This window comes from Vidua macroura, chromosome 12 (genome assembly GCF_024509145.1).
Source record: "Vidua macroura isolate BioBank_ID:100142 chromosome 12, ASM2450914v1, whole genome shotgun sequence".
Taxonomy (NCBI): Eukaryota; Metazoa; Chordata; class Aves; order Passeriformes; family Viduidae; genus Vidua; species Vidua macroura.
Genome location: NC_071582.1, coordinates 896,902 through 919,944, shown reverse-complemented (window position 1 = coordinate 919,944; position 23,043 = coordinate 896,902). Strand labels below are relative to the sequence as shown.

General features: G+C 39.5%; 1 protein-coding gene across 1 annotated transcript in view; it reads right to left on the bottom strand.

Moving 5' to 3' along the window:
- The window catches only part of CRABP1 (cellular retinoic acid binding protein 1), a 39,862-nt gene that overhangs the window by 16,075 nt on the left and 744 nt on the right, over positions 1-23,043 (bottom strand). The window lies entirely within an intron of this gene.

Below are 23,043 nucleotides of genomic sequence, written 5' to 3'. Positions count from 1 at the left end.
TAAGACAGCCAAAGCTCAGTGAAAAAATTGATCTTTCTGTTTTTTCGTTTAGTGTTTCATGAAAACATTGTGGATTGTAATCCCATTGCATGGTGCACTTCATAGATCCTTTTTCCTACCACAGCAGCAATAGGAGATCTTTATCAGGTCACGCTGAAATAACTCAGACTAAATGACAGTTTTACTTTTCTTTCAATCTCCTTCTGTATGTAGTTTCCCCATTAATGTTATGAAAAACAGTTTGATTTTCAAAACATGCCCCTCAGCACTTTTTCCCATTGGCATTTATTTTATTTACCTGAATCCTTTAAGGCTGATCCTTTCCTACAGATGTACCTAATTAATCTTTCCAACAGTGCCTCTAAGACAAAGGAAAGTAATATAGGTGCAGATGGGACCAGGGTACTCCATCATCTACACAAGTAAGTGACCAGTAATGTGACCAAAACTATCCCCTTGAGGTTATTGACTGACCACTGTGAAGTCACACAAGGCTCAGGGTAAACAATAGATTTTATTTACTAAGGTGGTTCCCCAGGAAGAAAAACAAAAAAAAGAAAATATTGGTTTAAGGGGCAATATAATAAATTATTTCTGACATGAATAAATTGTACAACTGGAAGGCAAATTGCCATCATAAATTTATCTGCCAAATTAATTTACAATGGGCCCCTAGCATGACAACTGGTGAAATGTAATATGATGTGTGCATTTCTGCTGTGTTGCACCGTATATTCTACTGCATCCTTATTAAGTTGAAAGAATACTGACTATTCCCAAGCTGAAATGCTAGAGGGATTTCCAATGCCAAGCTATCCTTTTGGTTTTTGAGACCTAACTAATAGGAAAGTAACTGAATTCTTGCATTGTTAGGGCCAAACAGTAAAGTTTTTGCCGGTTTTATGATCAGTAAGAAAAACAGATATGATTATCTTAATTCCTTCCCTGTAATATTCCCTTTCACAGGGAACTAGTTAATCTGTGTTCTTTCCCACAATCAGGCTTTTAGTTGGCCACCCGCTCTATCTTCTGATGTGCTACAAGGATACAATAAGATTGAGAATTGTTTCCTTAACTAAAGTAACATTTTCTTCTCTGACTCTGAAAACAAAGGGAGTTTGACTGTCATTTCACTTGGGCATTAATTCTGCAGACTGCTGAGCAACTTGATCCTGATCCAGCAATGCATAGTAGCAAAGTAGTAACACAATCACCATGAACTGGGCTTTAAAGGTGCTCATGGGTGTGTTTCCCTGGGCCAGGACCAGAATAAAGCCACAAACATCAGGAAAGAGGAAAATCAAGATCACTCCATCTCAGACTAATGTTCTGTCTGTAATATAAATTAGTTTAGAACACTGTTTTGGAAAACGACTTACAAACTGTTAAATAATTTTATGGAAGGGCCATACTGAACAACCAACATCCAATATAGATTTTCAGTAGCTGGACCTTTTAACATACACTTGAGCATTTGTAACGTAACAAATTTGGGCATTGACTGAGAGTGTGAGGAATGTAAGTGACATTACCTTCTGACCAAATTGCCCAGCTACCACCAGCTGCCTTGAACAATTCCTGCCTCCTGAAAGTCAGATTCTGCCTGTGGCTTGGCAGCTGAAAGGGAGTCATCAATCCCCAAGCCCCTCTGGTTCAGACAAAGCAACATGGCAGAAAGTGACAGCTTAGAAGCAACATTAACAATCTGCCAATTTTAAAATACAGTATTGGATGAACAGGAAGGGAAAAAGTCTATTCACATGATTACAGAGAGCTTTCTGTTTTATTGGGCAAAACAATGTAATTCAGAAAGAAAAAACTAAACCAAGGATTTATTGATTTCAGAATCCATGGCCTGAGGTGAAAGTCATCCTCTCTGAAAAGCATTACACATGTTTTAATGGATTTTTTTTTTTTTTTTGTGGAACTCTTAGTCAAGGATGGCTCTCTGAATGAAGAAGGTCGTGGAAAGTCCCAATAGGTTTTTTTACAAACTAGCAAACAAGACATTAGCATTCTTTTCTCTTTCCTCAACTTTCCTTTTCTTTAGCTGAAGGAAGCTATTCAGACTGATTTGACTAATTTTGGGAGTGTTCCCCTTCAGCACAGTACCTTCATTTCAGACAAGGCAACGAACATCTCTTTAAGCAGTCGAGTTACTGCACCTGCTCACAGGCAACCTAAGACAAGGACTAAGCCAGGAGAGTAGAGGACCTGAGGCAGGAGCTTCCTAGCCTCCCGAGATTGGGATACACTGGTCTACATAAATCTCCAGGAGACAAAATCAAGCCAGCTCCAAGCCAAAGAGTCCTTCATAGGTACGTCCAAAAGTCAGGAGCAAAGTTCCTGTTCCCCTATCAGAGGCTTTTAAGGAAATAACTCATAGGATGTATTTATTTGATGCCTCCAAATGTGTGCTTCAGTCAGGCACAGGGTAGAGGTGTTGAAAAAACTGCTCTTAAAACCCAGCTTTTCCTTTGAGCTTTGTCTGGTAGTTTCCCCATGTGGTCACTACAAAAATCTGAACAATACTAGAAAAGTGAGAGCAGTGCTCTCTGTCACGGCCTTGCTTTGCTATTTCAGGCTGTGACATTGCTGAAGTTGTTAAATTGGAAATGCTCCCTATCATTACTCATGCAGAAGAGTTGTCTCTTTTTCATTAAGGGGTTACCACGACATTTAAAACCAGGGATTTTCATAGAGGCTTGCAGGAACCCAGCAATTCTCCTTTTCTTGAACAAAAGGCATTAATAAAGCCGTAGCTGTCAATAGAAAAGTAATCAAACTGTGTCAGCTCTCTGAAGACAATGCAGGTCTATTAAGATTGACTTAGGCAGGCAGATGGACTGAGCTGATGTGTGGTCATTAGAGATTCTTAAAGGACCTTCGTCTCCAGGGATGGAGGACCACGGTATTTTTACCAAATGTCCAGAAGAAGAATGAGTGAATTCAAAGGAATATATTCTCATTTAGGTCTGGACTGAACTCCCAACAGGGCCATGTCCTGAAGCTATAGAGGCCGTGCCATTTGCACAACCGGAGGTTTTACTCTGGTGCCCTGACCTTTGTGTATGTGTTAAATTCAAAAGCTTTCCACTACATCTGGCAGACAAAAAAAAAAAAGATGAAGAAACTTTATTTTCTCTTTCCTAACAAAACAGAGTATTTAGCATTCCACATAAATTAGAACCAGGAAATAAGGATCTTATCCATTAATTCAATTTAAAATTCCAAATGTCTTTGAAAGGCTTTTCATCAGCTTATTTCGAAGCAATAAGTCTAAGCATTTGAGCTAGTTCTTACCAATACAAACAGCTATAACTGTACTAGTTTCAAGGAAGACATGACAATTTATTCTTTGAGAAGATGAGGTCTAGAAATACGTAAGCTGTAGGTGCTCTTACTCCTGTCAATTCTTCTCCCAGCTTTGCTTTGTCCTGCTAAACTTTGCTCAGAAAATGACCTTGAGTACAACTGCTCTTTCTGTTGTTAACCCTCTGACCTTCTAAACTAACATCCTTTGCTCTTTCTAATTCAGAAGGTTTCTGGGGCTTATTAACTGAACAGGCCAAGTGACCATTCCCAACCGAAACCAGAGTCCCTGACAAGGAGGTCATTGTTTTCCAGGCTTCCTCTCTAGTACTAGATCTGCAGATTTCAGACTGAAAAAGAATAATGCAGACATTCTTTGTCTAAACATTATCTGGAAAGCATCAAGATAACCCAAGCCACTTCCTCGCCTATTAAAATTAGAGGGGTCATCTCTCAGGGCCTAAGTGATTATGGCCAGAGTTTTCAAACTTGGATGATGACATTTGTAGCAAACTATATCATGAGGCATCTAAATAAAAGAACCTCATCCTTCAGAATTAATAATAATTTGAACTAATGTCAGTCAAAAGAGAAGGTACTCAGCATCCCTATGAACTGCAATATTTTTACTTATGTCCCTCACTATACACTTCGGTGAACAGCTGAAAGCAATCAAATTTGGAAAGTGTGAACAAATTTCTCAAAAGAAGATGCTGTAATTAGGCTTCTAAGTTTAGAATTTAGGATCCACAATATCCTTGCATAATACATCCTGGAAAAAAAAGACATTCTAGCCAAGACACAGGGGCATATTACTATGGGCTCCAGCTCTCTCAGTAACAGCAGACGATGTCCATGCATCCCATTAGTACAAATAAGTCATTTTTCTACAGCATTTGTCTCATTTTTCCCAAGAGCCCCTCCCTCACAAGAGGCCATTAAAAAGCTAATAATCTCGGCAATCAATTCTCCACATTTTAAAACCTGTTCGAGCCCCTCGTGTTTGAAAGGTGACGGCAGTAAGTGCACGGGCTGCCGGAGGAGGCTGCAGCTCCTGCCAGCAGCACCACCTAGAGCAGGGCGCGCTCCGTGTCCCTGCCCCCGAGCTCCTCCATCTGCGTCCCAGATGCACTCAGCCTTCAGCGGCTTCCTGCGAGCATCTCCCGTCAGCAATGTTAACAGGGAAGACATGGGAGAGGGACAGGATGCTATGTCGAGTAATTTCGAGACATCAGCTCTCAAAGTAAGGCTAGGTGAAATACTGCAGTTGAATTCCAGGAGGGTGTTTTTAGAAAAGGTGACAAATAGAAAGTTCATTACATAAGGTACACTGTTAAAAGGGAATTGCTAAACTTTACACTTGGTTGTGATGATGAAATCTCTTTACTTTTCAGAAGAGCTGACAAAAAAAAAAAAGTACCACAGTGAAGCTGCAGGGATATTAAAATTTTTATTTTACTGTAGTATTGGTTTATTTTGTAAAGAACAGCAACATCTTTCCATGCCAGAAACCTAAACAGCAATCCTAAACCACAAATTTCTAGAGCAAAAAGTTAAACACTTCCTTTTTACCATTAATTACTGTGGGTCACTGAATAAAGAGCACTCTCCTCATCTGAACTCAATTTCTGCCACCAGACTGTCAGATGGCTATGGCTTTCCAGCCATACAAGAGATTCTCCCTTCAGAAAAGACAAAAAGAAAGGCATTGGTTTTTATAAAATTTAGAGTGTTTGTCACTGGGCAGATAGTTTATAAAAGCAGAAATGCCATTACATGCAGACTTTTAAAGCAATAGTCTACAACTAAAGAAAAAAATTTAATAGTTCCATGTAAACAACCAGACCTAAATCATAAAAGGGCCGATGACTGCAGACAACACTCATCTTTTTCAACAACACACTGTTCTCTAACGTTGCATTTAAGAGGCTCTCCCAAGATTAAAGTCCCCATTATGTCATATGCTATGGATGTAATTCTGTCTACATTTTTCCATTCATAAATAATGGTGAATGCTATTTTCTCGGTAGAAACAAATCAGTGTGCATATCTGGGACCCAAGCTGTTAAATCTCTGCTAAAATGAAGGCTACAAGCCTAAGCAGAATCTCCAAAGAGAAACTGAGCCCACATGTCAGAGACACAAATTCAGATTATCATAGCTGTCAATGAAGAAATCGTGGTATATTGATTAATTTTGATTTTGTTTAATGAGCTATGACAAGCCACTAAGATGAATGCATCTTGCTTTCTGGAACAGGAGGGGTTCTGCTCACAATATCACTGACTTAGAATGGGGGTCTCTCTAACTTTTTTTTTTTTTGTTTTGTTTCTGAAATTCCATGATCAGCTGTAGTAATGAAAAGACAGACCAACCAACTTAAAGAGTAATGGAGGCTACTTTTGTGAACAAAGACAAGTTCCGGTATCAGGAGCAAGCTTACTGGGAGGGCTGTCTGTGATCTAAAACAGCAGGAATAGTGAATAGTGACAAGGCAATGAAACTGTATTCAGGAGCTTCTTGTGCTCCAGGAATCTGAACTCACTGTCCAGTAAGGACTTGATCTGTTACAGATTTCAGCAGACTGTGGCATAGGTGTAGCACAAGTGTGGCACAGGTGGCAGAATGCCTAAGCAGCCTATGGGATACCAAATACCTCTGCTTCCAAGTGCCACATATGGGAGCTGTACCTGCAAAGCAAGAAACTGAGGAGCAGAAGCCTTGATCAAAGGAGGGAACTAAGAACTGGATAGGATTCAGCACCTTGTTTCAGCCACAATGGACTCACTCTCCAGGCCAGCACACAAGGACACACAAGCTAGAATTATCTTTGTCTGTGTTATACACATGACAGGTTTGTTGGTCTTCTCAAATAAAACAAACCTCCCTGCAAAAGAACAATACCTTGCTGCTTACGATTTTGAGATGTCCCAGTTCTAGAAGCAGTATTTGCCTTTGGGATGTGGGCTAAATATCATGGACTTAATAATGAAACACTTCACTCATTAGAACAATTATAATAATGAAAAAAAAAAAAAAAGAGTTTACCACCTCTTTGAAGATAAACAGACCCCTTACTTTCTGCTGTTAAATAGGACCTTCATTCTGATGATTTATTTCTTGCTTCGGAAAGACACTGCCTGTAGCTGTGATTAGACAGAATATACTTTCATAACAATCTCTAATGTGCTTCCATGCTTTTTAGACTAATGACTGTGACAGAATAGTTTGCTGCTGGCTAAAGGTTTCAAATTCTGTTTTATCTGACAGTTCTAAAGGCTTGGTTTTACCATACTCACATGCAGTGAGGGGTGTGACACTGGCTACATACATAGTGTGCCCCACCACGAGTCAGTCTGGGGAGGAAGAAACCCCACAAATACATGTAATGTATTAGTGGCTTAAGCCATTCTCTGCCACATCTGAAATTACCTCTGTGCCCAGTTCAGCTGGCACACCTTTCACATGCAGTCCCCAGCCTTGGAAAAGGGTAGGCAAGAAATAGGTGAAGTATTTGACCAGTAATATTGTATGATCCTGATGAGGGAAGCAGTCTGTGCTGTCAGCTCCAAAATGTCATTCATTCCTCTGGATGCTGTGACACTAATTACATGTGACAAGAAGAGTAGGTGGGCCACCACGTTAAATACAAACAGACTCACAACAGCAATGCAAAGTGAGACGGGAGCAGGAAGGATAAGTGATACACTGAAAAGACAGACTGATAGCTGACTACCTATGTGGGATTCTAACTGAAGTTGTATGCAATGTATGCCTTCTGAGGCAAGAACTAAAAACCCTCAGTACCTTGCAGGAGGTAAAAAAACCCACTAGTAAACTGGAAAAAAAGATCTACAGCATGGTGTCCTGATTCTAAATGTGTACCAAAACTGCAATATAAATAGTGTGTAAGGGCAGCTAGAGCTCATATAGCACTAATTAAGTGCATGACAGTCCTGACTATTATATCCAGAAGCCTGTTTATTTCTGCTTGTCACAGCCCAGCAGCAGCACACCAGCAACCCTCGTGTCAGAATAGATTAAAACCTTTCATTTCCTGGCCCTGGGCACTGACAACAATAGAAAAGAGAAGGTCATTTACTCATGATAGCACTGCTTGTTTTGGAGTGGCTGTGCTGGACTGACGCTGTGATTTCTAGACACCATGTAACGTTTGAGTGGAAGAGAATATGAGGAGAACGCCTTGTGCATGAGTAGAAAGATGATGGGAGTATTAGAAATATTTACTTCACAAAGCCATCAGGCGAAATAGTTTTTTAGTTCTTGGCATCTCCCCCAGGCTAATTGTTTCACTTGTGGGACAAAAAGAAATAATTTCAGATCTTATCAGAATATTTGGAATCTTATCAGAAGATTATGAAGAAAAATCACATCCCTTTGTCTGCAACTTCAAAGAATGCTACTGTAGGAATCTAATGCTTTATTACTACCTATCTGAGTATTATGCTTACATAAAGCTGATACAATTTAGAAGTGCCACAAACTAGGAAAACAAATCGTACCTGTCTGTGATTTTCTTGCAAATTCCTGTAAATGTAGAGAAGCAGAGAGAGCACTATTCTGATATTCTTTACAACTGGTTTACTCTGCAAACTGTTGGCTCCAGTAAATTCTGGTGCTTTGCTCAAATCCTCTCTGGAGCCAGCTCAGTCCTGTAGGGTTAGTTTCAGTTTAAAGATGGGAGGGAAAATCTTAGCCAGGACTATGCGTGTTCACTAAGGTCACCCATGAGCATACAGGAGCAGTGTCACCACATTCAGTTGTTCCACATCCCCTTTTATGTCTTTACCGAATAAACAGTACAGAGAAAAGCATTTTTAAAAATAAGAGAAGTAGTAACAAAACCACAGACTTGCAGGGGGACTCCCTGTTGCACCTACTTCAGTTTTAAACTCATTGCTTTAAATTGATTTGGTTTTCTGCCAGCTGTATCTCACTAGGGTGCCTATTTTCAGCAATAGCATGAAAGCAAGCTCACACTTTTAAGTGAGATGTCGGACTTGGATTTAGTAAGGAAAAAAAAATGGAAATTAAATTTTAAAACTCCTTGTTAGATCCCCATCTTCACATGAAAGTACAATGTCAGAATAAGCCTCTGGGTCAGGCAAAAGCAGAAAATAAAGATGAGACTACTGCACTTCACACTTGCAGAAGAACCCCTGTGGCATAAAGCTCTGCATGAAGAATGTGGCAGAAACACAGACTTTCCCTGCAGATGCTAATATGATCTGCTGCTTTAGAAAAATCATTATTTCTCTACCACTTGGATCAGTTCTGTGAAGATTAACTCATCCCAGAATGGATGTCACTGTACTGGATATCTAAGAACTTCATCTGACAAAAAACCCAAATGTATGTCTTTCACATATATACCCTTTTGTAAACAGCACCTCCTCATCATTTCTCCCTAATACACAGAACAGTGCATGGCATAATAATAAAACTGTATCTATGAGACTGATTGATGTCCCTCACTGGAGATATTCAAAGACTATCTGAATGCAATCCTGTACAATGTTCTCTAGAACGACCCTGCTTGAGCAGGGAAGTTGGACCAGATGACCCACTGTAGTGCTTTCCAACCTTACCTGTTCTGTGATCTGGTGACTTCACTGTTACACAAGCTTTTAGGAAAAGGCACTGTTTTATGTGGAACATTATAAAAATTCAGCCATCTGCTATCACTTCCATTAAATACATGTCACATTCATACGCAAAGAATATTTTCCAAAAAGCTTAGAAAGGCACTTTGATATGAATACACTTCTAAAGCAATTGTAAAAAGGGGAATCTATTCCTAGGGAAAGATAAGAAAAAGCAGGAAACTACTTACTTATGCCACTTTCAGAGTTTTAGATATACTCTTTTACATCAGAATCTACATAAAACATTGTTTTTCACCCTATAACATTTTAAAAGTAAACTATATTAATCTCCAAGTTTTTAGTTATTATCCACTCCAAAGCAGTCAATACTAACTTTCTGATAAAGCATAATACACACAGAGAAAGACCTCTTTGGAAAGACACACTAGACAAATAGACAAACCAAACAGAGAAGTACTACTCTTCATCATGGCAATAAATCTCAGCTGCTATTCTAGGAAAGTCTAAATCTTGGACTTGAAAGGAGCTGTTTTGTTCACTGAAACTGTTAAATCACATCATCTCTCTGTGACTGCATGTTTCTCTGTGACCACAAGAGCTATTTCTAGTTTATTTAATGATATTTAACTAAGTCTCCATTAATGCTTATTCTAAAATAGTTTCATCATTACCAAGAATGACTGCTATTAACTGCAAAGAGGGTAGCCCTGGGCACTGAAAGATCAAAGAGTAATAAATAAGCTTATTGGTTCAGCAAGGCACTTTTAAATCTGTCTATAACTGTCTCTGAAAACTTTCTAAACTTGCTAATGGTGCAGTATTATAGTTCTGATTGCATTTGAGTTAATTTAATTATGCTAATTATTCACAGTTTTCTTACCCTGGTTGTTGCAAACCATGAGCTGGTGGATGTTACAACAGTCGGGGCATTCATGCACAGGCATCTATTTACTTCATTTCTAATGCACGCTAACATGCTGATACATCTGTTCTTGTTACTTGACTGTTTCAAAGGATACTGATTTTGACATAGATCCAATTATTTCATCTGGAGATTATTTACTATATAATAATAATAATTCAGAGCAGATCTTCCTACCCGACAGACTCGGACTGGGCTGTCTGCAATCTCTCACGTGTGCCCAGTGAAACCAAAGAGGCTGCTCCAGGAGTAACGTACTGTTGCATGTGAAAAAGAGAAGCAGACTCCAGCCCATTGTTACAAGATTATTGCAGAACCCATTGTACTGAGTGCCAGATGATAAAAGGGCCAGCGTTTGTAGCTAGGAACAGTCTTGAGAGTGAAGACAAGTAGCTTATGCTTAGCAAGATACCGTTACAAAAACAAGTGAGTCTGTGCAGATGAGTCGGAATTGTGATAGGAGAATTGTGGATAGAACAATCCAAATCATCAAGACAAAGAAAAGCAGAGACTCAAGTCCCAGGATGAAAGTTTGGCCCTGTGGCTGTCATTATCGTAGGGATGTTACGGGGAAAATCTCTGAAGGCTTTAGAGACAGGCGAATAAAAACACAGGAAAGAGGCAAGTCAAAAATGAAGTCCAAGTCTAGAAACAGACCTGAGAAATACACAGAATTATTGCGTTTTCCTCAGTGACTAGGAAAGACATAGGGGAGATAATGAGCTCTTTCTGGCTAGTTTGAACTTCAGCTGGTTGTGAGGCCTTAATGAAAAAAGGCAGAAACAAGTATAGTGATTCCAACTGAAATTATAGGGGGAAATTACATTACTCAGAGGTATGTAAGAGAAGAGATTTATTTCAACAAATATGCTTCGATAATTACAAGCTGTTATTAATTAAAACTAATTTTACAAGGTCACTTCTACCTAAAACACAACTGAACAACAAGAGCTACACTCAGGATGTATTTCCCTTGAAATAGCAGGGAATCAGAAACATCAAGAGGACGTTGACCTTTACAGAGATCTCCAGAAGAAATCTACAGTTACCTGCTAGATTGGGGTCCTTGGATTTATTCTGAATCCTAAAATCTGTTCTTCCTTCTCTTTCTCAGGTATATGTTTAGAGTTCTTTTTTCTGCAATGCTTATTGTTTTGTGGTGCAGACTTTATTTACACTCCACATGAATCCTTTATCACATACAGCTTCACATAAGATACAACGGGATGCCAGTTCCACATTTCTGGACCTCTCATATCAATGTTTTTAATTATAACAATTTTTCAAGAGAATATGCACCTAAACCACAAGTACTATGCCTACGGCAATAATTTTTCTATGTGTGTTTGCCTTGAATGCACTGCAATGACGGGATAAAATACTTCTGATCAGAATTCAGGTCGCAGATAACATTCCAGAACACAGGACGTGGAGACTGGTTTCATCAGAGATGAAAACAAAATATAGCCACTCTCAAAAGGAAAGGTTATAGCTGTTCATGTGAGGAGTTTGGCATGATATAAAAAAAAAAAAAAATTGTTGTCTTGATTGGATTGCATTAGGGCAGGATCCCCTAGGAAACACAGGGATTTCTCATCTTTTGTAAGTAATTACCTGAAAAGTAGAGGAGGATGAAAGAAACTGTGGAAAAGGGGTAAACACATTCCCCAGCCACCACGTATGCAGCACCATCAGTTCATGGAGAGCTAGAAGCAGCAATATCATGGGTAGCAGAGAGCACTCCCTCTGCCTTTCCCTCCAGCCTTCCTCTCCACCAATAAATGTGGCAAAGTTGTGGTTCCCTGGAGCCCAGTACCTGTGCATACTTCCCAGTTTGTCTCCTCTTGCCTCAGCAAAGAGGTTTACGTGGCTTGCACTAGCTGGATTTCACCACAGAGAAGCAGGTAAAGAAACAAGAAGTAGACAGGGGCTGTTTCCTTTCTTCTTGCACAATGTAGCAGTCTGAGAACATTCAGATCAGCCTGGCAGGATGGTCTTTTCCACAGTAACTTGCTGTGTGTCTCAGCTCTCCCTGCTTGTTTTCCCCTTTGCTTATGCATTGCCTCCCCAGATCTCTTTACCAATCAAAACATAGTCCAATGTCAGTCAGTCAATGAAGAGCCTGGAAGGACTCGAGACTGTGTTTTCCAAGAGATTAAATTCCAAGGGCAGAGCCTTCCTTTGCTGCCTCACACCTCTCTCTTGAAAACACTGAAACATTTGGGGAACTGTCACGTTAGATATTTTTACCAAGATCTAATGCAAGGAGATTGGAAACTGACCCCATTCATACAAAAAGAAAAAGAAAAAAAACCCCAACAGACTAGCAATAACAAAATGAATTTGCGCAGACAGCAATGCAGAGATGGCAAAGCAAAGGGGATTGTGTTTACTTAGCAAGCTGATATTTTCTTGAAGGAGCTAGACAATGTAAATCCTCAAAGGCAAGCTCACTATTAAAAACTGGATTTGCCCACTTGCATTTGGCAGAAATCTAGCTCTCTAATTCAAGATGATCATTACTCAAGGCAATCAAAAATGCTTTTGCTTTTGTTCAGTCTCTCTAGGGTAAAACTGTCCACTGAGACCATGACATACAGTCTGCATGTCTTTAAATCAGCACCTTATCAGCAGTTACTATATTTTTATTACCACACATAATAAACCCAAGAACTTTCCACCTCTGGAAAAGAGGCTGTTCTTGCTGTGATTTGCTCAGAAGAGGTGAATACACAATGCAGCATCACTGGCCAGCAGCTGCCATCGCACTGGGGACAAACAGCCAGCCAGGTTTACCACTGCCACACACGGGCTTGGGAGGATGAGTAGATTCTGGCTATGCAGAGTTTAGGGTTCCAAAGGGTATCAGAGTCCAGCTCACATTACTGAGTGTCCTTTAGCTTTTGTTCATTTCTCTCCCAGACGAGGCCTTTTCCTGAGCCTTGCTCGGTTTCTCAGAAAACAAAACCTGGCACAGGAAGCAGTATATGGAAACAAGAGACGACTGGTCCTTCATACTTACACTAGTAATCTGTAATTTGTTTTTTCTTCACATTGTAAATTATTCCAATTCTAAACACGTGCTGGAAAAGCTGCTTTTCAAAATCTAAAACTGCTGCAGAGGATCATGTGCCAATATTTAGACCACCAGCTGTGAAGCTGAATTTTCCATTTTCTCTTCTGATGTTTGATAGAGCACCTTTTATATTGAAAAATGACTCTTCTCAGAGAGGGCCCCATAGCACACACATGTTTTATCAAAATGTATGGAAACTCTACTAGGAGCAATCCCATCTCAGGAACTGACAAATCTGACCTAGGTAAAACATCAGTCTAAAATATCTCCTTGAAACAAATTCTCCATGACTTGCGCAACAACCTTCACTGAGACAATCTTCACTGAGGAGATGGGAGAAGGCTTTTCTTACCTTCATCTCCTGTAATTAAGACTGAGAACCAGCAAAATACTTAAACATCATGATTCCAAATATTTGTATTTCAATGCTAAAACACTTAGTGCATGCTTAAATACTGTGCTGGATCAGGACTTGAGCACATTTGTGTGTACCCAGTTCAGCAGTGCGAAAGCGCCAGACAAACCCCTCCACTTTCTGAGTACTCTCATAAAATCCCTGTTTATAAAGTCAGTCCTGACAGGACCACTGCTGTCCCTTCTCTGGGCCAAAACTCTAGTTCTCTGCTTTCTAAGACTGTGTTTGTGTTGTCTGTTTGCACTAGAGTAGTCAATGCTGTGCTGGCCAACACTCCCATATTTTTACGACCACCTTGCTTGGTGTTCAAACCCCTGTGATACAGCTTTTGCTGGTAAACTTCCAGTTAGGGGCTTGTACGAGTCCCATACACTCCTACTGTGATCACTGCATGTCACAGGAACATCAGGTGGTGGCACTCAAATTCAAAATATCCCAGTAATTTCTATGATGACTGTAGCACTTCAAACAACAACCTGCTAAATCTCTGCCTTTAAACAACACACTAAGACTAATAAATCAGAGCTACTGACTGCACTTCATGGAATCTGGTAGTACCTTGCAAGGGCCTGAAAGATCACTCCCTTCCTGACCTTAGAAGTTTAGGGCTCAGCATGTAATTGTTTTCATGCAGGATCAGCTCTGGCCTAGGTGTCACTACTGAGATGTGCATGACTTCCCTTCATCAGGCAGCATCGAGAGCTGTAGCTGAGTGGGTCACAGATGCGAACAGAGCTCAGTGCAGCTGCTTAAATTCGTTGTTCTTTTTCAGCTGAGCGTGGAAAGCACTGACTCCTGTGCACTGAAAAAGCCACTTCACTAGCACTTGTCAAGCGTCATATGATGAACACATTTAGGGGTTCCTCACCCTTAGTACCTCTGAGTCTACCCTCAAGGGCCAAGACACCACAGGGAAAATTGTACTCTCAGTATTTTCAGTGCATGAATCTCTGCAAGCAAACCTTTCCTCAGTAGTTTCCAAACATGGTTTTTGAGAATTTGCAACTTCAGTTTGGAAGGGACACTTGTGTTTTAGACAGCATTTCCAAACCACCAAACCTGAAAGATCAAACAGCACAGGGTTCCAGGTGCCACTTCATAAATTAACTCAAATATCGAAAGTGTAAAAGGCAAGGTTTTCTTGTCCCAGAAAACACAAAGAACTGAAGATTTCCTGGTACCACAGCATCCAAATTCCAGTATATTGCTGGTGGGCGGTCTATGTACAAATCACAAATGGGACAGGACTGCTGAGGAACGTGTCTCGAGCTGTTTCTTTTCCAGCATCAGTCTCATTACGTGGTTACGACAATGGGAAGATGCCAGCAGCTCACATCTTTGGCAGCAGACAAAGAACTCAATGTTACAACTTACTTTAAAAGTTTTTTGACCAATCACACAAAGCAAAAGCATATTGACACTAGTTCTGTCCAACCACTGTAAGCACACGTACCTTTAGTTAAAACAATGCTCTCTTATTTCCAATACAATACCTGCTTGTAAGCCTTAAAACACAAGGCACAGAGCTCCATTATTAAGTTTAGAACTTCCTAATATCTCGGTAGATATACTTTTCTGTAGCTTAGGGAGATATTCTAGGCAAGCTTTAATACACAGACCATTGTTCTATTTGTCCTTACTTTTCTACTTCTTATATAACTTTTCTGCTGGCAAATCTTATGGCTACTGCTTAGCTCTAATCGCAGTTCTGCTGTCTCTGAGGCCTGCCTTTTGCAGCTTTCCCAAAACCCTCTGATTTTAAGGATTCCCACAATTCCCCCTCTCGGTTCAACTAAAAAGAAACTTTTGTAACTGTGTCATTTATTAACTGCTTTGTGCTTTATAGCTTTACTAGAATATCTCTGCTTATTACTTGCTTAAACCATCCTTTTTGCTCGCATTAAGTATTGCTATATTATAACACAGCAATTTTAATGATGTGAAACTCTAGTCAGTTTAAAGGGCATAAGTCATATTTGATAGCAATTACGATTCATTGCTTAAAAAAATTTGCCTGTTCTAAGGCCTTAACTTAAAACTTTTTTCTATGTTTATACTTTTATCTATTATTTCTGTAAGATTTTGAGAACTCTTTGTGAATCTATTTCTTACTTCTCTCTCGTATGATAAAAACTTCTTTGATAGTTTCGTCTATAATTTCTTGTACACACTGAGGTATGTAAGGTATCACTATTAGTATCACTACTAAAATATTTAATACATATAAATGTATTTTATAAAATTTTCTTAGTTAAGGTGTAAAGCTCTATTTTTGGAACAAATTATCTAACTATGACCTACTTTTTTTTTTTATTTGAGCTGTTAAATCTTTTCGTTTTTGTATGTTTTTGTGGATGGATTTAAAATGATTAGACAGGTTCATACACAATCTTTTAAATTTTTTACAACTATGTCTATGTATTAGTAAAAGAAAAACAATTGTTGTTCTATTTTGAAGGGTAGCAATTGTTAACATTTGTCAGTATATTACGGATTGTAGCGGATGTGGCATTAGTTTGTTTACTCTGCTAACATTTAACTTGATTTAATTGTTTTAATGTTATTGTTGAAGTTGGGTTAAAAACAGAGCTGTTGAAACTCTTTTTGTAGTATTCTAAGGCATGAAATCACTCTTACAATTCTCATCATAGTGATGAGCAGACCTTGTTCTCTTATGTTTCTATTTAATGACTGTTTTAGTAGTAGGTGTTATTACAGTGAGCATTCTAATGTTACATGGGTTACTTTTAAGGTGTGATGGAATGCCTTGTTAAGTCTTATTCCTACAAATAAACTAATAGCTTTTTGGTAATTGTTGTGGGTATTGGTTATCTTTAGAAAGTGCATCTTAACTGTCTGAATAATTACACTAAAAACTTGGATTTTTGTATGTAAAATAATGGGGAGTGACATTGTACTTTGGAGGATCACTTTTTCGCTAATTGTAATGAATAAAGTTCCTGATAGCTGAGTACCGATATTGAAATGCTAATTAGCTAATTGCTCTGTTTGTTTTCCCTAAACTACCTGGAGATAACTGGCCTCCCAGCCCTCCACGTTGCCGTTCTGAGACTAAAATGCAAATAAAAAAACCCTTGGGATCATGGGAGTATTTTTAGGGGATAAAGACACCCCTAAACAAAGAACTAAATACAGTAGAGGGGTCTAGACAAGTGCCCTAGCTGAAGAAGAGTGAAACACATCCCCTGATTGACTTTTACCTGTCACCATCACCTAAAGAAAGACTAGACTAGATTAGGTTGTGAAGCAGGGAGACAGAAAGGCAGATTCCAGTGACAGACTCTGCACGCCTCCTTCCTTTGGGCCACCTGGGAAAGCCACAACTGCGGGGGCGAGCTCCGTGTCGAGCCCCCTGCCCAGCTGATCTTTTTAATAAAAAGCTGAACATTAATAAAGGCATTAGCCCTGTTCGTTTCACTAATCATTAGTTGCAAACGTAAGGCAAAAATCTATTGTTAAAGAATAAGGATTTTTAATTTTTGGGGTTTAGATACTGTTTTGGGGGCTTCTTTGGTCTAAATGTTTTAATTTAATATAGGATTGCTTTCATTGTTAATTTTACTAGGGTTACTATTAAATTGTTTTTTGATTAAACGTAAATCTGTTATTGGCACACTGATTAGACAGGTTGAGAAAGGTTTTTTTGCTTCTGAGTTAGACAAACATTTGTCATTACTTTTCTACTTCTTATATAATTTTTCTGCTGACAAATCTTATGACTACTTAGCTCTAATGACAGTTCTGCTGTCTCTAAAGCTTACCTTTTGTAGCTTTCCTAAAACCCTCTAATTTTAAGAATTCCCACACCAGTACAGTGTTATGTGATCTCAGCAACAATCCTCCAGTCACACAATTGATCCGAAGTTCACAGAAATCAGGAATTGGTTTTCCTCTCTTTTTTTTTTTTTTTTTTTTTGGTTCTATGTCTGACTTAGAAAGCTTGAAACACAGAAGACAATTACCTTACATACAAAATCTCTTATTTCCTCATGCCATGTTTCTGCTAATGTCAGTAACACATCACTAAACATAGGTCAACCAAAGCAGTCAAACAATCACCTCATTACACATCTGAATTTTTTTTTCATTATATGAAACACCCATCACTGACACAATGTCAAATGTGAATGAAGTACTTATGATGGGAAGTCACAAAAGTGTCTAGCATTTTATATGAGATATTTATGGAACAGATTCAGTAGAGGCTCTTGAACTTGTGTTCAGGACCCAGTAAAATCTATGAGACACGAACACATGGTCTTGCTGTGCAGGAGTAGAATGTTGAATCACCACTGTAAAATGGGCTTTCACAGCCAGCAACAACACGGTGATTTAACCAACTTGTATGGCTTGAGTCAAGCATCTCATCCAGTGGTAGCTGAACATAATGCTTTATGATGTGCCATACTTAGTCCTCCTCCCTCTGACTTCCACGGGAGCCAGAGCTTGCAGAGCACTGGCATTTATCCTGCAGCACAACTCCCCTGTGTAAGGTTAATACCGTCAATTTGATTCACAGGGATTTGTGAGCCAGACAGCCAAACTGAAGAAGAAAAAGCCTCTCTCACAAGGAGACAAGGACACGAAATAGGTTGCCCAGCCAAGCCATCAAAGCAAACAGCAGGAATGAGACAGTGTTGATGAAGACAGAAGTGGTATTGAAGGCTGCCATAACAAAGCAAGGCAGTGACATGAAGGTAAGTGGCAAAGTAATTGTCTGGTTGAGCCAAGTGTATCCATACAGTCCGTCTGCCAGCAACCCATGCAAATGGACACCAAGCACTGAAGATCTAAGTCCTATTTATGTAAATATATTCCAAATGGTGACACAAAAATCCACAGGAACAAATAATTAGTAAACACAACAAAAAGTTTTTGCGAGTATTGGAGCTAATTATTATGAACATTCTTAGCATCTATTGCCAACGAATGAAGGGTTTTCTTCCTGGTTTTTCTTACTAATTATTCTAAAAAGCCAGAGTTGTGTCCTCTACATTTGATCCTGTAAAAGTTTATCACATAAAAAAGACTCTTGATGTTACAAAGGTGCCACATTGCCAGGCATTCTGGATCCCCACTCCAGCAAAAAAATTGTCTAAAAGCCAATTTTAGCAGCTAAGTGGATTATCAATTTAGAAAGAGAGTCTCTAAGAAGAATAAAGTTAATAACATTTTACAGTGGAGCAAATAAGATATACAGAGACTGGATCCATGGTGCCTTCATTTCATCCTTAGTGAATTGTAAACAGCTTGGTCAGGCAGAGAATGTTACACAGCAGGTGAAGGAAAACCCTTCCCTCCTCTCTGTCTCCCCGTTCATCAGCCTACTCAAGCCTTTATCTGTATGGAACAGAAAAATAAATTAAAAGTGCTTTCTCTTCTCTTCTTTGCTGCCACTCATCATAAGCTCAAGTGACCCAGATGCAGGCAGAGGCCGCGTTCTGGGCAGAGGAGTGCAGAGCACCCCGATGCCTTCCTCCTCCTGCTTTGTGGGAGCAGCATCTCGCTTCTCACAGGCAGTGACTGCAGACATTCACCGGCACTTGGGGGCTGAGCAGCACCTGGCTGAGGATGGCACAGAGGAGCCTTCTATCACACATTATGCATAGATACCAAAGTAAAAAGGACACTGTCAGGCTTAGAAGAGAGCCTTAGATTATGTGGTCAGTACTTAGTAGTTCGCAACTAAACAGCCAATTATTAATTGACAGCCAAAAGTGTTTTCCTAGAGCTCAGATGGTTCAGTTTTGGTGCATAAGGCCATCATCCCCAGCTGTCATATATATCTGAAGCCACAGGAGGAAGGGACATACATTAATTTTGGTTAAACATGTGAAATTCATCATCCTGGAGAAAAAGGTTTTACTGCTAGACTTGATGTATGGCTTGGAACTTTGTGCTTTCTGTCAGTCCCAGCTACATGCATGATGTTTTAAAGGGCCTTATTTCAATCCTGACAAATGAGCACCAGATGTTTTTTTTAATCGTAGTTGCATTTTACATGCAACTATATATTCTATATGTTTAACATTTCAGGCTCATGTTAAGGTCTGAGAAACTCTCTCTGATCCATCTCTTTCTCCTTAAAAAAAGAAAGCTGTGTGAGAGAATAAAATAAAGAAGAAAATATGATAATTCTGATAAAGTAAATAAATAAATGAAGAACTGAAGTATTTTCACCAGGAGAAAGAGAAGATAGGTAGAAAATAACGTCTGGGTTCAGTTATCATTCAGCACAGACCAATTGTTAGAAAATTTCTCATGAAGAACAATGACTTTTGCTCTTTTCTTGCTTATTTCATTATTCCTTTCAAAACAACTGTGCTCTGAAAGGTTCTCTTTGACCTATACATGCCATAAGCAGGAGGGTAAAAGGTCTGTAATTACATTTGACCATTCTGGCTTCTCTGCAGATGACAGTGGGGATGAGGTTCTTTTCGTGGGGAAGAAAGTCTAGATTTTATGATTTATTTGATTAATTAACTGTTCTATTTTCTTATTTTCTTCCTAAAAGCAGCTGCTCATTCACTCCAATCTCCCTGTCCACCTTATCCATTCCAAAGGAACCTGATCCATTCTGAAGGAAAGTACTCTCCAGGCCAAGCTTTCCCCTGACCAGAAGCCCACCGTGACACCTTGGGCTGGAACTGCATAGTGGCAGCCAGAGAAAGATTTATTCCTGCAAGTGCTAAGTACTATTTTCATTCCTGTTAGGCCGAGTTTTGATTTTCCTTTCCATTTTTGTCTGTCCCAAGTACTTTTCCTTGCCTGTTGAATAAATACATTGGAATACTTCCTTTCTCGTTAGCAAAGCAATTTAGTATTCAAACGCAAACTTAAAGCAATGTCAGTGTGTAGGTACACACTGAGCTGGAGCACACACCAAGAGGCTGAGAAACAGGTCCCATTCCTCCATCTACCACTGACTAAATTCATCACCTTGCTTCAGATTTCACCCATCTGTGAAATGGATAATGATCCTTCCTTAACTCACAGGGCAAGAATGTCATTAATATTTGGACATGGTTTCAGATTCTTGAAGAAGAGCTTTTCCATTATATCATTTCCCTGTTCTGGCCAGCCCTTGGACTACAGTTGTGACTGTAGTTTCATCTCTATATCCTATAAGGTATGATGGCTGGGTTTGGTGTCGCCACTTCCAACACGCAGTGCCTCTACAGTGGATGTTTTTGGAAATAAGACAGGAGTTTTTTTTTTAAAGTAAAGCTTTTGTTTGAAACTCTTCAAACTTCAGGAAAGTTTATGCTTGACTCCAGATCCCAATTCAGCTGCTTGGGACTATCAAAGAGAAACCTATCACTGAAAAAGGATATGAAGTTGCAAGAAAAGGGAAGAAAGGGGACAGCAGCTGACAAAAAGGTATAACAAAGAAATAAGTGAGCAGAGGAAAACCAACAAAAGCTGAAAGTTCATCAAATCTGCATGCAAGGAACTGGACTTGTTTCAAAAGTGGAACTGAAGACTGTATTCAGACTCAGTTGTCTGTGGCTCTTGTTTTTTGCCTCAACTGCCCCAATGCTAATGCACTACAATACTGACACACGCTATACAAAAAGCTGTAGATCCTCTGAGTGACTTGATGAAGCAGAGATCTGAAGTGAATGAGCAAACAGTGCAAATGCCATTCCAATTCACTCCCAGGAACACAGTCCCCTAGAGACACAGTAAGCAACAGAAGCAGAGGATTCTTTGCTCCTGCCACAACTGTTCAGAGTCCCCAGGCACAGAATGATGTGAAATGATTAATGTTTCATTGTGAATGCCAACCTCCTGGAAAGAGGATGGAGATGCTCTTGCTGCTGCTGCCCCACAACAGGGAGAATGTATACATATATATATGTGCATATATATATATAGATATAAATCTGCACACAGGCTCCATGCTCTGGCACAAGTCACCCTTTGTTTCTGCAGTACCTGTGGGTGACCAATCCTAAGATGGAAAAACAAACCCAAAATGGATGGATTGGTCCTGAAAGGAGCCTGGAACTGAATCCAGATCTCTGCAGGCACAGTTGTAATACACAGTCCCTTTTCTAAACTGACATGGCCTGACATTAGTAACCACAAAAATGCATATTCCTGTATTACTCACTTTGGCAAAAGTCCCTGTACGTCTGTTTTAAAAGCTGTCATTTGCACCCAGAGGCACTCCCAAGGCATCGTTGTGATTAGGGCTGAAATACCTATACTGACAAAGTGCTCCAGAATAAGGACAGACATACAGAAACCTGCTCTCAGTTACTATTCCACAGAGGCAATTCATCTGTAAATCAAACATGTGGCACACTTTGCTTCAGATTGCCCTCTTGATGCCCCAAAGCAGCATCTAATCAGATTTCACTCTATCAAATACTCTATCTTTCACTTTATCAATTTGTGTCGTAAGTGATGTAGGAAATAACCCACAATCTCACTCTGTCCTCTCACAGGACAACAGGAACAATCTTTTCCCATGAAGGCCTAAGGTGTTGACTGTACAGAGTAAATACCAGTGCACAGAGAGAACTTTGAAACCTCTGGAGAGGTTAGAAACACTTTGTCTGTCAAAGATTATGTTACAGTCCTGCGGTACTCCACACAGAACTGCAAGACCAAGCTTGATTATTTGAACACAAGGTGAAAGCAGTACATTTTAAGTGCACATTTAAATGGAAGAATTCTTAGAAGAACCCTGGCAAGAAATAGAGTAACTTCTTTTACTTTTGGGGAATGTTTACCATTGCGTCATTACATACGAGAAAATGAGGATTTCTGAAATTCAAGACATTAAAGCTGTATGCCTTAAGATCTTCTCAAAGCTCAACCTAATCAGAGAACTAAGGATTCTGTAATTATATGTAAAAGTCTGTAATTATGTGTAAGAGTTTTACCCAGATTTTCATTCTTGACTGCAGAACTGTGTTAAGACACATTCAGAATTCCTGTTTTGGTTGTTACTCTGCTTACTCAGACAAGTTCTATTGATCTCAAAGAGCTTTGTGTACATATGAAAACTGATTAAGAGCTGGGAAAGACCACTGATCCTTTGTCTTTAGTTTTGAGCCTCAGGGAATCTGATTAACTCTCCTGAACTTTAATTCTGACATTTTTTTTGCACTTCTAACTCAAGCAGAGACAGTAACGTGAGAAACTTCAGCTTCCAAAAGAAAAGATTTTTTTTAAAAAAAATCTGACATAGATAATTAGCAGGGAAACTTCCTTTCTGGAGCACAAGGAGTGGCTGAGGGCCCTGTGGGGGCTCAGCTGGAGGAGGCTCAGAGGGACCTTCTCGTTTTCTGAAACTCCCTGACAGAAGGGTGTAGCTAGGTGGGGATCAGGCTCTTCTCCCAGGAAACAAGTGACATGACCAGAGGAAACAACTGTGGATATTCTCAGCTCAGTCAGAGAGAAAGAGAAAGGTTTTCTAACCAGGCAAGAGCCTGGGAAACAGTTGGGAAAGAATGTAAATAATTCTCTAATCTATCTTGTTATTCACATTGTTTATAGATATGCTCTGCCACTGTGCGTCATTCACTGCACACCAATGGTGTGACATGTTTTTACTCTAAGACCAATAAAATTAGTCTTCTCGATGTCCTCTATATCTAGAGCGGTATATTTGAAATAAATCAGAGCTCATTTTCTTTGCCTTCTGATCTAGAGTTCT